Below are 14,799 nucleotides of genomic sequence, written 5' to 3'. Positions count from 1 at the left end.
ATATGCAATGTTGGGGTACGCACCGTACATGATGACACGTACGATGTGGGTGATGGCGTGTACGGCACGTACCGGGCCCCCTTTTCCTCGTGCATCGCGGCGTACTTAGCTTTTCCGGCACTTTTTGGCTCCCATAAAAATATAGCCGTGCGGAGTGCTGTGGGTACAAATCGTACTTGCTGGTCCGTAAAACGCTGCCTGACTCCGTGCGGACGTCGCATACGCGCTGTCCAGGATCGGAATTGTATGTATTTTTTAGCCGTACGGTGTTTTTTACGATTCGTACGGAGATGGAATTTCTGTACGAATCGTACTTGGGGGTTTGTACGGTGGAATTCCCGGGTACGGAGCGTTTTCTCCGTACGACCATTTGTACCCGGGTTTTACAGGATCGGAATCGGCACCTAAATAATACAATCAATCAATAATTGTACATGGGCTGCGTAATTCTATCATGTGCACGACAGTTGATAACTGCCAAATATAGAGCTATCATTGTCTGTATGTGCACGCTGTGTTACTGGCATACTGTCGAGAGTCCGAAATTTCACACTCACAAAACATACGCGCAATTACGCGAAACAATTGATTGTAGTATGAAGTACACTGCATCTTCGTATCAACACATTGGATAGTGCAGACAATAATTGTATATATGCTACGCAATTCTATCATATGTGCAAAAGTTTGTGACAATATCTGACACCTGTAGATCTGCCATTGCATGTGCATGCGCACTGTTTTATAGACATATTGTCAAAAGTCCAAGATTCCAGAGTCCGAAATTCATGCACAATTGTGCAAAAAATTGGTTGTAATGTGAAATGCAATGCTTACATAAGGTTTATAATGGGCCAGTGCACTTAAACTCAATTGAGGTAAAAGCAACCAAAATCACAAATCAACTAATGAGTCCCTGTAGATTCTCATACTATACCCATCTGTCGCCCTTACTAAGTGATGGCATGGGAAAAGGGTAGGTTGCCCGTGATAAGTGAGTGCCGATGTCTGGGCCCCTTCCTTTCCTCCTGTGAATAAATAAGAAAAGAAAACAATATATAACTATAACAAAATGTCAAGTATCATTAAAAACAGTGCAATATTTTCTTTCGATGCACAGATGAATATGGGGAAAAATAAGATGAGAGAGAGAAAGACTCAAATTAAATGCACATTCTAAAACATCACAGAGAGAATAAACAGAACCACACAGAGTATGCACATCTATGGTTAATCTCTAAGATGAATTGCTAGTTCTTCGTCCTGGTTGAGTCCGCCAGGGTTCTTAGTTTGAAAATTTACAATGTATTTTGACTCCTGTTGAATGAGTTAAAGAACTCGATTACCACCCCTAGGGTTACTTAGAATATGTTCCAAAATAAAAAATCTAAGGAGTGCAGGATTTGAAAAATGTTTGTCCCTGAAATGGCGGGCAACAGGGTATTTTTCATCTATGTGTGCATTGCCCGGCAGTGTTCCAGTATACGTTTCTTGGCCATGAGAGTGGTACTGCCAATGTACCATAGCTTGCACGGACATTCGATCACATAAATGACAAAGGTGGAACTGCAAGTGAGGAATTGATTAATCTCTTTGTTTATCCCATTGCAATTGGCCCTCTTGCAAAAAGTACTGTTTCTGCATGCCTTGCAAAGGCCACAGGGGAAAAACCCTTGAAGACCATGTTCTTGTCTCTTTGGATATACAGTAACATCACTCTGTACTAATTGATCCCTGATGTTCCTCCCCTTCCTGTAAGTGATGTTCGGTCTGATGGGAATACTCTCTCCAATGATGGTATCATATTTAAGAATCTCCCAATTCTTTGTCAGTTTTTTTTGTATATTGCTAGAATCCGAATTATATGTCATGATAATCCTGGTGTCATTAGCAACATCCTCATTCTTTTCAGGAAGTTTGTCTGAAATAGTAGAAGCTCTACTAACCCCATCTGCCCTGTCTTTGGCTCTACGTAATACCCAATTGGGATATCCTCTGGCTTTGAAACGATCTAGCATATGTGCACTCTCCAGTTGATAGGCTACCTCAGTGTTGCAGTTTCTTTTTGCCCTCAACAGCTCGCCAAAAGGAATACTCCATTTGAGAGTATCAGGATGGCTGCTGAGGGCATGAAGAATGCTGTTCCCTGCGGTGGATTTCCTGAAGAGGGTAGAGCAAATGGAATTGTCTTTGATGTCAAGTCTGACATCAAGATATTCTGCCATGGTGCTGCTGATGTTACCAGTGAGGGCAATGTTGTAGTTGTTAATATTGAGCTGTTCAATAAATTTGATGGCTTCAAATTCAGTGCCCTTCCATACAATGAACAGATCATCAATATAGCGCATCCATGTTGTCACATCTTCAAGGTGTCCTGCATGAACAGGGTCCGCAAATATCTCTTCCTCCCAGCGCCCCATAAAGAGATTCGCAAAGCTGGGAGCGAAGCAAGAACCCATAGCAGTACCGATGGTTTGTCTGTACATAACACCATTGAACAGGAAGATGTTATTACTAAGACAGAACCGGTCCTAGGAAGCTTGTTTCCGGTCCAGGGAAGGCATGGCTTGGCAGTTCGGGCTGGACTGTTCCCATGAGGCACAGGGTCAGACTGATTTGCATATGGCCATGTCTGAACTGGGGTGGCAGAGTGGGCTAAAGAACGGTGATGGATTAAACCCAGATCTGTTGACTGGGTGTGAGTGTTTGATTGGTTCTGATGCTCCGTCCATCACCACCCCCTTTTGTACCGCTGTGTTCACCATAAGTTGGCAGGGTATGCTCAGACGTGAGTCCCTTGCTCACTTTGCCACTGGATTCAAGCAAGCCTGGCTGAAGACGGCTGAAATGCCAGAAACCGGTCCTAGGAAGCTTGTTTCCGGTCCAGGGAAGGCATGGCTTGGCCGTTCGGGCTGGACTGTTCCCATGAGGCACAGGGTCAGACTGATTTGCATATGGCCATGTCTGAACTGGGGTGGCAGAGTGGGCTAAAGAACGGTGGTGGATTAAACCCAGATCTGTTGACTGGGTGTGAGTGTTTGATTGGTTCTGATGCTCCGTACATCACCACCCCCTTTTGTACCGCTTTGTTCGCTATAAGTTGACAGGGTGTGCTCAGATGTGAGTCCCTTGCTCACGTTGCCACTGGATTCAAGCAAGCCTGGCTGAAGACGGCTGAAATGCCAGAAACCGGTCCTAGGAAGCTTGTTTCTGGTCCAGGGAAGGCATGGCTTGGCAGTTCGGGCTGGACTGTTCCCATGAGGCACAGGGTCAGACTGATTTGCATATGGCCATGTCTGAACTGGGGTGGCAGAGTGGGCTAAAGAACGGTGATGGATTAAACCCAGATCTGTTGACTGGGTGTGAGTGTTTGATTGGTTCTGATGCTCCGTCCATCACCACCCCCTTTTGTACCACTTTGTTCGCAATAAGTTGGCAGGGTATGCTCAGATGTGAGTCCCTTGCTCACTTTGCCACTGGATTCAAGCAAGTCTGGCTGAAGACGGCTGAAATGCCAGAAACCGGTCCTAGGAAGCTTGTTTCCGGTCCAGGGAAGGCATGGCTTGGCAGTTCGGGCTGGACTGTTCCCATGAGGCACAGGGCCAGACTGATTTGCATATGGCCATGTCTGAACTGGGGTGGCAGAGTGGGCTAAAGAACGGTGATGGATTAAACCCAGATCTGTTGACTGGGTGTGAGTGTTTGATTGGTTCTGATGCTCCGTCCATCACCACCCCCTTTTGTACCACTTTGTTCGCAATAAGTTGGCAGGGTATGCTCAGATGTGAGTCCCTTGCTCACTTTGCCACTGGATTCAAGCAAGTCTGGCTGAAGACGGCTGAAATGCCAGAAACCGGTCCTAGGAAGCTTGTTTCCGGTCCAGGGAAGGCATGGCTTGGCAGTTCGGGCTGGACTGTTCCCATGAGGCACAGGGCCAGACTGATTTGCATATGGCCATGTCTGAACTGGGGGGGCAGAGTGGGCTAAAGAACGGTGATGGATTAAACCCAGATCTGTTGACTGGGTGTGAGTGTTTCATTGGTTCTGATGCTCCGTCCATCACCACCCCTTTTTGTTTTACCTTCTTAAGACAGTGCCAATAGTCTAGTTTGTGTTAGAGAGGGCCATGAGGAGCAAGGAGAGCATCGTGGGAGGCTACCAGTGTAGCGCGAAGAGAAGGCCTGGCGTTGCGCATGGGCTGACTGGAGCTTTGCATTGGCAGTTCCCTGAGAGTGGTCAATGCTGTAGTGTGAAGAGTTGGGCTGGTGGTGTGTCATATAGAATTGTGGTGTGAGTGGTGAGCTTTTGGTGTGAACTGGCCCATTTGAGGTCACGAAGAGCCCAAAAGCTTGACTTCAGCTTGCTGAGCCACACCAAGGGTCCAGGACCTGAGTGGCATCACTTGGGGGTCAGGACATTACTGCAGATGAGTCCCTTGCTCATGTTGCCACTGGATTCAAGCAAGCCTGGCTGAAGACGGCTGAAATGCCAGAAACCGGTCCTAGGAAGCTTGTTTCCGGTCCAGGGAAGGCATGGCTTGGCAGTTCGGGCTGGACTGTTCCCATGAGGCACAGGGTCAGACTGATTTGCATATGGCCATGTCTGAACTGGGGTGGCAGAGTGGGCTAAAGAACGGTGATGGATTAAACCCAGATCTGTTGACTTGGTGTGAGTGTTTGATTGGTTCTGATGCTCCGTCCATCACCACCCCCTTTTGTACCACTTTGTTCGCAATAAGTTGGCAGGGTATGCTCAGATGTGAGTCCCTTGCTCACTTTGCCACTGGATTCAAGCAAGTCTGGCTGAAGACGGCTGAAATGCCAGAAACCGGTCCTAGGAAGCTTGTTTCCGGTCCAGGGAAGGCATGGCTTGGCAGTTCGGGCTGGACTGTTCCCATGAGGCACAGGGCCAGACTGATTTGCATATGGCCATGTCTGAACTGGGGTGGCAGAGTGGGCTAAAGAACGGTGATGGATTAAACCCAGATCTGTTGACTGGGTGTGAGTGTTTCATTGGTTCTGATGCTCCGTCCATCACCACCCCCTTTTGTTTTACCTTCTTAAGACAGTGCCAATAGTCTAGTTTATGTTAGAGAGGGCCATGAGGAGCAAGGAGAGCATCGTGGGAGGCTACCAGTGTAGCGCGAAGAGAAGGCCTGGTGTTGCGGATGGGCGGACTGGAGCTTTGCATTGGCAGTTCCCTGAGAGTGGTCAATGCTGTAGTGTGAAGAGTTGGGCTGGTGGTGTGTCATATAGAATTGCGGTGTGAGTGGTGAGCTTTTGGTGTGAACTGGCCCATTTGAGGTCACGAAGAGCCCAAAAGCTTGACTTCAGCTTGCTGAGCCACACCAAGGGTCCAGGACCTGAGTGGCATCACTTGGGGGTCAGGACATTACTGCAGATGGGTCCAGGGGCTGATATAGAATATTGGAGAGCCTTTTATGTCCTGGCTCAGATAAGGAGGCCAGCAGACTAGCCCTTGGAGTCACCCTGGTGTCCTGAGTTCGAAATGAAGTTGTAGGTCTAGTTCTCCTTCCCCAGGCAAGAGGGCAGCAGGATGTAGGTCAGAACAGCAGGGCAGCAGCTCCTTCAGAGCAGCAGTCCAGCAAAGTGGCAGTCCTTTCAGCAGAACAGCAGTCCTTCTTTCTGGCTGGGTATCCACAAGACCAGCAGTGTACTGAAGAGTGGGTGTCTGAGGTCCAGTATTTATATCTCGTGCCTGTCCATCGGGGAGAAGCTACTAGAATTCACTCTGAAGTCCCCAGGCATTTTGCCTTCTCTGTTCTGGCTCCAGAATAACTACAGGAGCTATGCATCCTTTTGTGTGGAGGTTTGACACAGCCTATTTAAGTGTAAGTGGGGCTGTGCCCTACTCCTCTCTCCCATCCTGCCACTGATGACCCATCCAGGCCCACCTACTCTCTCTGTTGTATGTGGCTGTCTAGGAGGAATACACAAAGCTCAACTGTCAGCGACACCCAGTCATGTGACCCAGGCACAGGCTACAGGCACTAAATGGCTAAGGCAGGAAAATGCTATCTTTCTGAAATTCAAAATTGTAATATAAAATCTGACTCCACCATAAGTTAGGATGTTAAATTCCAAACTAGAGACACAAAACATGAATTGGTACCTGTTCCTATTTGGAAATTACACTTAAAAAGGCAATAATGTAATTCCAATGTTATCCTATGGGATAGGTAGGCCTTGCAGTACTGAAAAAATTAAGAGTTTTCCACTACCAGCACATGTGAAACTTAATTTTAAATATTCTACTTTTTAAAGACAGTGCACCCTGCCCTCTGGGCTGTCCAGGGTATTCTTTAGCAGTGACTTATATATATTGAAAATGAAGGTTTGGATAAAGATTTACTTTGAAGTCAATGCTGTGATCAACTGCTTAACCAGTCCCAAGGACCAGCTCCGTAGTAGGTTTGCAAGCTTTGGAACATTGAAATAATCAACAACATGTTGTTTATTGTTTCAATGTTCTAAAGCCTGCAGCCCTACTACAGAAGTGCACCTTGGGACTGGTTAACCAATTGGTCTCCAGCAATTGACTTCAGATTTTCACATGTATTTTGGACAGACCACACACAAATGTCTCACATCAACAAAAAATAGACTATTTGATGTAAACATGTGTGTAATTTGTTATAGATAGGAGTGCATTCGATTACTTATTTTTCTGAAAAGGTTTACTTTGCCAGGTCGAAATGGCAGTATAAACCTGCACACACAGGCTGCAATGGCAGGCCTAAGACATGGTTAAAGAGCTACTTAAGTGGGTGGCACAACCAGTGTTGCAGACCAACTAGTAGCATTTAATTTACAGGCTCTGGGCACAAGTAGTGACATTTTACTCAGTACTAATAAGTATATTAAATATGCCAATTGGGTATAAGACAATGTTACCCTGTTTAGAGGAGAAAGCACAAGCACTTTAGCAGTGGTAAGGAGTGGTAAAGTAAGCAGAGTCCCAAGGCCAGCAAAAACGAGGTCAGCAAAAATGGAGGAGTAAGGCAAAAAGTTTGGGGGAACATCACCCCATGGCTGACAGGTCTAACACACCATTAGCAAATGATTTCTATTGTGACTATATATGTTATCATCCATTTTGATTATCAAAACCTGGCATTCACTACAACGCACTTCAATGAGGTTCATGTCCCCAAGTCCTGTATTGGTGCCACAACATGTCCATGTTGTGGCCTGCCAATCTACAGGGGTCCCTTAGGGACCCCTCTACAAGCCCCTGGGGTGGTCAGGGTGTGCTTACCCTGACCCCTTATATATTTTTTAGTTCATTTTAAGGATGCAGGGAGTATATCTCTGAGTGCAGGAAGTAATGACTGCTGCAACATATTGTTCATGTTGTGGTCAGCCAATGAGGATTGACTAGTCCCCTTTCAAGTTGCCAATCAGAACATACCTGGACATCAACAGTCTAAATATGCGTAACTTTTTAGCCCCTTCAAGCCCATGCCAAGCCTCTCTTTATCTCTATTTTAACATTTGAAACATTTTAACAGATTACACCAATTCACAAAAAGCACTCTTACTAAGTAAGGTTCTAACTTTTTGCCAAATATGGCGACGCTGTTAGTCGAGCGAACACGCACACTGGCCCCCCTGAGCAGCAGGGTACCGGTGTGCAAGGAATAGACCCGCAGCAACCGCGGAGCAGGAGCAGGAGCAGGAGCAGGAGCAGGAGCAGGAGGACGTGATCGGGAGGGAGCAGGAAGCGAGCAGGAAGCGGCGGCGGGAGGACGCTGAGGAAAACTGTTACGGCTCTGGCGGCCTCCCCGCTCCACCCTCTCCGCTGATTTCCCCGCTGATTTTTGGCGACTTTAGGTGACTTTAGGCATTTTCAGTGCTTCTCCAGTGCTTCTATTTGCAGTGGATGCTAGACACATTGCCACACATTGCCTCACACTGCCACACATTGCTAACGGCCAAGGAAGGGCACGGGTCATGAGCGGGCCCGGCGCCCTAAGCGGTAGCAGTGATTGACGGTAAAAACTCGCTGCTCGGGGTGCAGGAGATCCAGTGCTGGAGCCAGCGGCTGCATCATCCTGGAGCCAGAGTAGAGCCTTTTACTGCCCTTTGCTGCAACTGAAGTGGTTTATTATTTGCGTCAGGAGAGCGACTGGAACGTTGCCTCATCTTTGTCTGTGTCCTGCAGTTTAAGCCTACATACCGCCGGGAGAGGGGGTCTACATCGCAAAAGAGGCGCTTAAGTGGCGGCCAGGGGTAAGGCCAAGGGAAGCTCCGTCGGAGGCTGAGCTGGGCCTTCCATCTTTCATCTGCCAATTGAGCTATAAGATACTGTTGTTTCATCCTATTTCTTATTTGTTGGAGCTGCAAACTCTAATATTTGTTAAATATTTGTCAAACTCATTGCTGAACTTCGTCTGTTCTACTTGAAAAACCAAATTTGTGGACTAAAATGATCAAAAGGAAGACTTTAAAGGAAAAGCAAGGGGCTGGACATGTTGGGAACCTAGATGCATTTTTGACAAGAGCTGAGTCTGTACTTGCCCATGAAATAGAATTAACGGAGCGACGACTCTCTTTGGACTCTCTTATTGCTCCAAAACATTCCTCCTTAGGTGGAAGACTCTTAACCACTTAACCCTTAACTACTGATTATTTGATTTCTGGGCAAACCATAGGTGAATCAAGCGCTACTATAGTTCCATTGCCGAATATAGCCTTACCCTCATCTGTATCACTTGAGCACTCTAAAATTACTAAGGAGCAGCCCGAAACTAACCATACAGACCAAAGGTCTAGGAAAAGAAAGGGAGGTGGTCCACTAAAGCAAAAAACATTGAAAAGAGCTTGTACAGAGAAACCGACTGGGAGTGAGGAATTGGACTCAAGTCGCTCCCTAAACTCAAGGTCCACTAGATCTACAAAGCAGAAAGATGCCACTGCTAACCAACAGGATTTGGGGAATGATCTTGACTTGCTGAAAAGAATTGAGACTATGATGACTGTGATTTTAAATCCCATAATGCATAGGTTAACTCAAATAGAAGGGAAATTATCTTCTTTGGAGGCAGCCTATCAATTGAATCAAGTTTCTCAAAATATTGCCGACCCGATAGGTGATGCGAGGCTTGTCCCCCTAGTCAGGTAGGATGCCCTCTATGGTGTCTTTAGTGGCACCCGTTGTGGCATCCGATAAAACAGGAAGTTGTGGCCTTAGACAAGGGAGAGGGTCATCTACCAACATATCGGGTTTTGCTTGTGACTCAGCAAATAAGCTAAGAGGTAGTATACATAATAATAATCACTATGTCCCTACCCAATTAACCCAATCTGCTAGAGCAAGATCTGGCACTACCAGACTTAATACTGAGCCAATTGGTTCTAATGGGGCTAGAAATACCCACCCTCATGCTAATCAGTCCACTACCCCTTCCCTTTTAGAGGCTGGAGCTGTGGCACCCAGCTGGGGGAGGGGGATTCTTACCGGCAAGGAGTGGTTAAAAAATCTAAGGAAAGGCTAGATCTCCTGCCAGAAGCCTGTCCATATGTCATAATTCTAGCTAACGTTCCTGAACTAAAGACACACTTAGTAGAATCTACTGAACAGCTAATTCATAAGTCTCAGCATTGGTTATCCAAATGTATAGGTGCAACCTCTAATGTGCAAAAACATATTATTATGGCTAGGAGGATTAACTGGGTAGGAAGAGCTCCTAAGACTATCAAAGGTGATTGCATTGTACTAAATTTTGATAACCAACATATAGTGGGTGAGCTATTAACTACGTTACCAAGTGCTCCATCACTCTATTCTGAAATCTGTGCCCTCCCAGTCGGTTTCCTTTATAAACCTTATTGCCCACCTCACCCTCCTCGGCCTATAGCCCTCAATGCTCGGAATCCTTTTTATTTTCAGTCAACAATAATATAACAGCAACATGCCAACAGACCAACAAAATAATAACAAAACAATGCACCAACACAATAACAGAACATTATAACTGTTTTGCATTGTCTTGTTACTAGGTGGTCTTGTTGTGTTGTGTTAGAGTCTATGACTTTCTGTTGGATTTTTGAGTTTCGGTGTCACATTTTCTTAGTCCTGTGTTTTTTAGGGTGCTCTGTTGCTGTGATGTGTTCTTGTGCGTTCGTTTGCTGTGGTTTATGCAGGTATTGTGCTTTCATTTTATTTTGTGCAGCCTTTGTGTTGGAGAAGTGGAGAAGTGTGGCTCAATGATTAGAGCGGCAGACCCTGATGCAGAGGTCTGGCCCGGGACCAGGGTTCAATTCCTGCCTCGGCGGCTCTTGGATTCAATTTCCCCGGACCTGATAATTCTCGCCTCGGTGCCTATTCTAATCATTGGTCCCACTGTGCAACTCTGGACAATAGCTTGCTTAATCTCCACAACGGCCCCCACAGCGCTAGGATGCCTGGCTTCACCTTGGGGGTGCCCAGGAGTGGACATCTCACAGGAAAACCAGGAAGGGTTCCACAGCGGTATGAATACAGTGCTACGAGACCCCTGGGTAGAAGTGCACTATATAAGTATAAATACATTTACATATCAGTCAATCCCTCCCTTGGTCTCAACTTTACCTCTTACTAATAGGTTTACTGCACTAGAAGGCATGCCTATGTGTGATTGACTGGATGAACAGAGTACTATAGGCAATGGTGATACTCAATTGTTAAATGGATCATTTATGACTACTACCTCAGCTGTAATTTTGCAAGACCAAATAAGCATACATATAGGTAGTCCGAATCTGCTTCCGACACTGATGCAGCAAGAGAATACTTCAGGGCCTGCTGTGGTAATGACATGGAATATTGCTAGTTATAACCAAAAAAGATCAAATGTTGAATGGTTGTCCTTACGTACATTCTAAAGATATAGCATGTTTACAAGAAACATGGGAACTTGAACCAATATATTTGAATGGGTATCGCTCATTCCAAACTCCTGCTATACCTTCACCAGCCAGTCGTGCCAAGGGCGGGTTACTGACCCTACTTTCGAATGCTTTCCCTCTTAAAGTGAAGCCTTTTTTAAACACATCGCCATTCTATCACATTATTTTACTAGAGTATCATGCAGATCAGTATTGGCTACTCATTAATTTTTATAATAATAACTTTGGAAGCAACCAACCAGCGGTACTAGCTCCCCTAGAAAGAGATGTCGAACTTTTGCAAAATAAATGTACTAAACCTTGTAATACAATTTGGCTTGGGGACTTTAACGCTCACCCTTGTGATAAGATGAATTCCCTAGTATGTGGTATGCTGGATGACAATGGAGAGAGCTTATCCCATTTTAGTCACTCGGAGTACGGTAATGCTTTAAATAGATTATTAATGATAAATAATCTTGTATTTTTAAATGTGTCTGAAAGTCGAACTGGTCAGTTAGGATACACCTTCTTAAATCACTCTTCTACCTCTACCCTTGATTATGTCTTGGTCTCTGATTCAACAAAAGGGTTATTTTCTCATTTCGAGATTAATTTTGATATTTTTAGTGACCATGCTGCTATAACTTTCCTTATCCCTTCCCTAAGGGAAAAATAACCTACTTTCAAGTTACATGTAACCCCAGTAATTGCAAGGAAGAATGGAATTGCTTTAAAGTGGGAGAAAGTAGATATTGGGAAGTTTTTGATGAACCTAGTCTCCATGCGATTTGAGGAGATAATGATGTGTTTAGATTTTATTCAGAACGTTAACATGGTCTCAGCTTTTGAGTTGATCTTATCGGAAGTAAAAAATAACCTAATTTGTGTTATACGCAAAGGTCAGTCTAAGAAATGTAGTTGGTTTGATGAGAACTGCGATAAATCTCTAAAAAATCTCCATATGGCCTTGAAATCCAAACCTTGCAACTTACCTTTCGTTAAGCTATTGCGACAGGCATATAAAAAAGTGAGGTTACTGAGGCTGAAGTCCCTAAAGGAAGAGTGGTGGTAAAATTTACAAAAGGCTGCTTTATTAAAAAGTTTGCAAGCCTTTTGGTCTGTTATTAATGCACCTTTTCTAAGAGATGAACATTCTATCTCAACAGATACCCATGTTGAACAGGAGGAATGGGTGACACATTTTGAAAATGTGTTTGGATCTAATGAGAAGATAATTTCTGATGCTACCCCTGCAATCTTAACGGGGACGAGCAACATGGTTAATTTTACACTGGAAGAAACTAGGTATGCTTTAAACCAGTGTTAACGTGCAAAGGTACCGGGCCTGATGGTGTCCCAATTGATTTGTTTTTGGATAATCAGGATCTCTGGGCCCCACTTCTAACAAATGTTTTTAACGAAATTGCCCATACTGGTGCTCCCCCATCGTGGAAAATGACAGTAATTGTGCCTATCTATAAAAAGGGGGACAGGTCTATTCCGAAAAACTATAGACCTATATCCTTGACAGATTCCACAGCAAAACTAAGGGGACGCCTGCTTCTAAATAGGCTTGAAGAATGGGCCCTGGAAAAAAATGTTATAATCCCCTGTCAGTTTGGCTTCAGGAAAGGGAAAGGAACTGTTGATCAGTGCCTGAACCTAAGTTTAATAATAGCTAAATATACTGCAGCCAAAAAACAAAGGTCATTTGTATCTTGCCTTCATGGATCTGTCAGCATCCTTTGACTGTGTGGCACAGTCTCTGCTCTGGCAGATCACGGAGGCAATGGGGATTGACGTACAGCTGATTAATATTATCCGCAACCTATACTCAGGTGCCCCAGCCTTTGTTCGCAAAGGGAGGTGAATGCACTACGCACTTTAAAATTGCTAGAGGGGTGAGACAGGGGTGCGTTTTGGCCCCCTTCTTATTTGCATTATACACTAATAACGTTGAATCCGCTCTTCTGGGAACCACTCTGGATGTTCCTTACATTAATTCACTACAAGTGCCTTTATTACTATATGCGGACGACGCAGTGATTCTAACCCGTACCAGCAATGCTCTGCGCCGCCTAGTGATGGAATATACACAATTTATGAACAAGTTGGACGTGAAAATTAACTACTCAAAGTCAGAAAGAACAGTCCCGTGCACTCATACAATTATCAATTACACAAAGTATGTGTGTCTTCGGTATGACATGAAGATGCTGAAGCTTCGCGATTTTTATGTATCCTTTAATGGGTCATCAGGCAAGAACACAAACAGCCAGCCGACACGTGTTTCGTCAGAGAGATAGTCAAACTCTGACTCTTCAGGGCTAAAAAACAGGAAGTCATCCAAAATAGCAAAACTATAGTACTCATACGTCCAATCCAGACACGAATAGTTGTTCAATCAGCCTTGTTAGATAAAAGGACTTCGTATATAGCTATGTGCAAAATCCTCAAGCGAAGAGATAATAATCCACGTGAGTCACGCCAGTGCAACACATGAACATCACTGATCCTTCCAATGTTTGTCAATATATATTCTGAAATCACAGGGTTCTTTGTATCGCTTGGAGACACGTGTGTGTGTCTACCAAGACATCCATCCGACACGGGTACGCGTCCTGGCGATTCTCACTCCGACCGGTGGTGGAAAATGTGTGATGTGTGCGCCATTATCTTCCTGTCCATAAAACCCTTTCTTTGTGGTATTTAACTACTCAAAGTCGTTTGTCCTAGTGGCAGGCATGAAGCAGAGGAATCAACCCCAAATCACTGTTGAAGGAAGCACACTGGGAGTCGTGGACTCTTTTAATTATTTAGGGATTATGTTCAATCGCCAAAATAATCGGCTAAATATGGTCATAAACAGGGGGTTGCAGATGGAAAAGAATATTGGGGCACTTTTTAAATTTATAAAAAACTGGCTTAAAACCCATTGAAGCAATGAAGACAGTCTATGCGGCAAAAACTGTATCTGCTGCCACTTATGGAGCGGCTGTCTAGGGCATTAGAGACTGCTCTCAACTGCAATGTACAGAAGATAACTTTCTAAAAAAGTTAGTCTCATTACCAAAGTCGTGCTCCAATTTTAATTGTCATATGGAATTAAATATTCTGTATATAACTGACAAAATATTTTTGGCGGCAATCCTAATGTGGAACTCGGTATGGCGGAAGGAGACTCTCTCTCTCACAAGAGATATTATAAACGACGTTCTGAAACTAGATGGTGTGGGTAATATTAGTTGGCTACGTTATGTTGAATCAACATTAAAAGCATTAGGGTTACACCACCTCTTTGTTGACCCAATATCGTGCCAGTCTATTTCTAAAAAAGATCTAAAAACTCATTTGTTGTCTTGTTTGCAAGCAAGAAGGAATTTTACAAATAATAAGTTATCAACAGTTAGAGCATACCTGACTGCCCAAGTATTTTGCAAATAGATATGAATTCAACTTATTTATCGTTCGTCACTAATTTATAACACTGGTATATATTGGTGAGATTTCAGCTAAATTACATCCCTTTGATGCTGGGCCTTCCACAAAACATCTATGCAGCCTCCAATTTCCCATTTTGTACATGTGATGATCGATCTATCCAAAATGATTTGCACATTCTGTTTTTCTGCAAATACTACTGCGATGAAAGAAAGAGGTTTATTGTCCCCCTGTTGCGTAAAATGAATTTTAAACAGTGTCGTGTGGCCCTTTTCATTTTACAGACATTATCTGACCCCTTTACATGTTTTTCAGTAGCGTCTTTCTTTTTATCAGCTCTAAAAAAGAGACGCTTAATCCGATTAACTCTGCACTCAATATAAGAACTGATTTACTGACTTGTCACAATAACTGCATGTGTTTATGAATTTTATATATATATATATATGTATATATATATATATAT

This window comes from Triturus cristatus, chromosome 6 (assembly GCF_964204655.1).
Source record: "Triturus cristatus chromosome 6, aTriCri1.1, whole genome shotgun sequence".
Classification (NCBI taxonomy): Eukaryota; Metazoa; Chordata; class Amphibia; order Caudata; family Salamandridae; genus Triturus; species Triturus cristatus.
The sequence above is the reverse complement of the archived record's forward strand: the minus strand, read 5'-3'. Positions refer to the sequence as shown.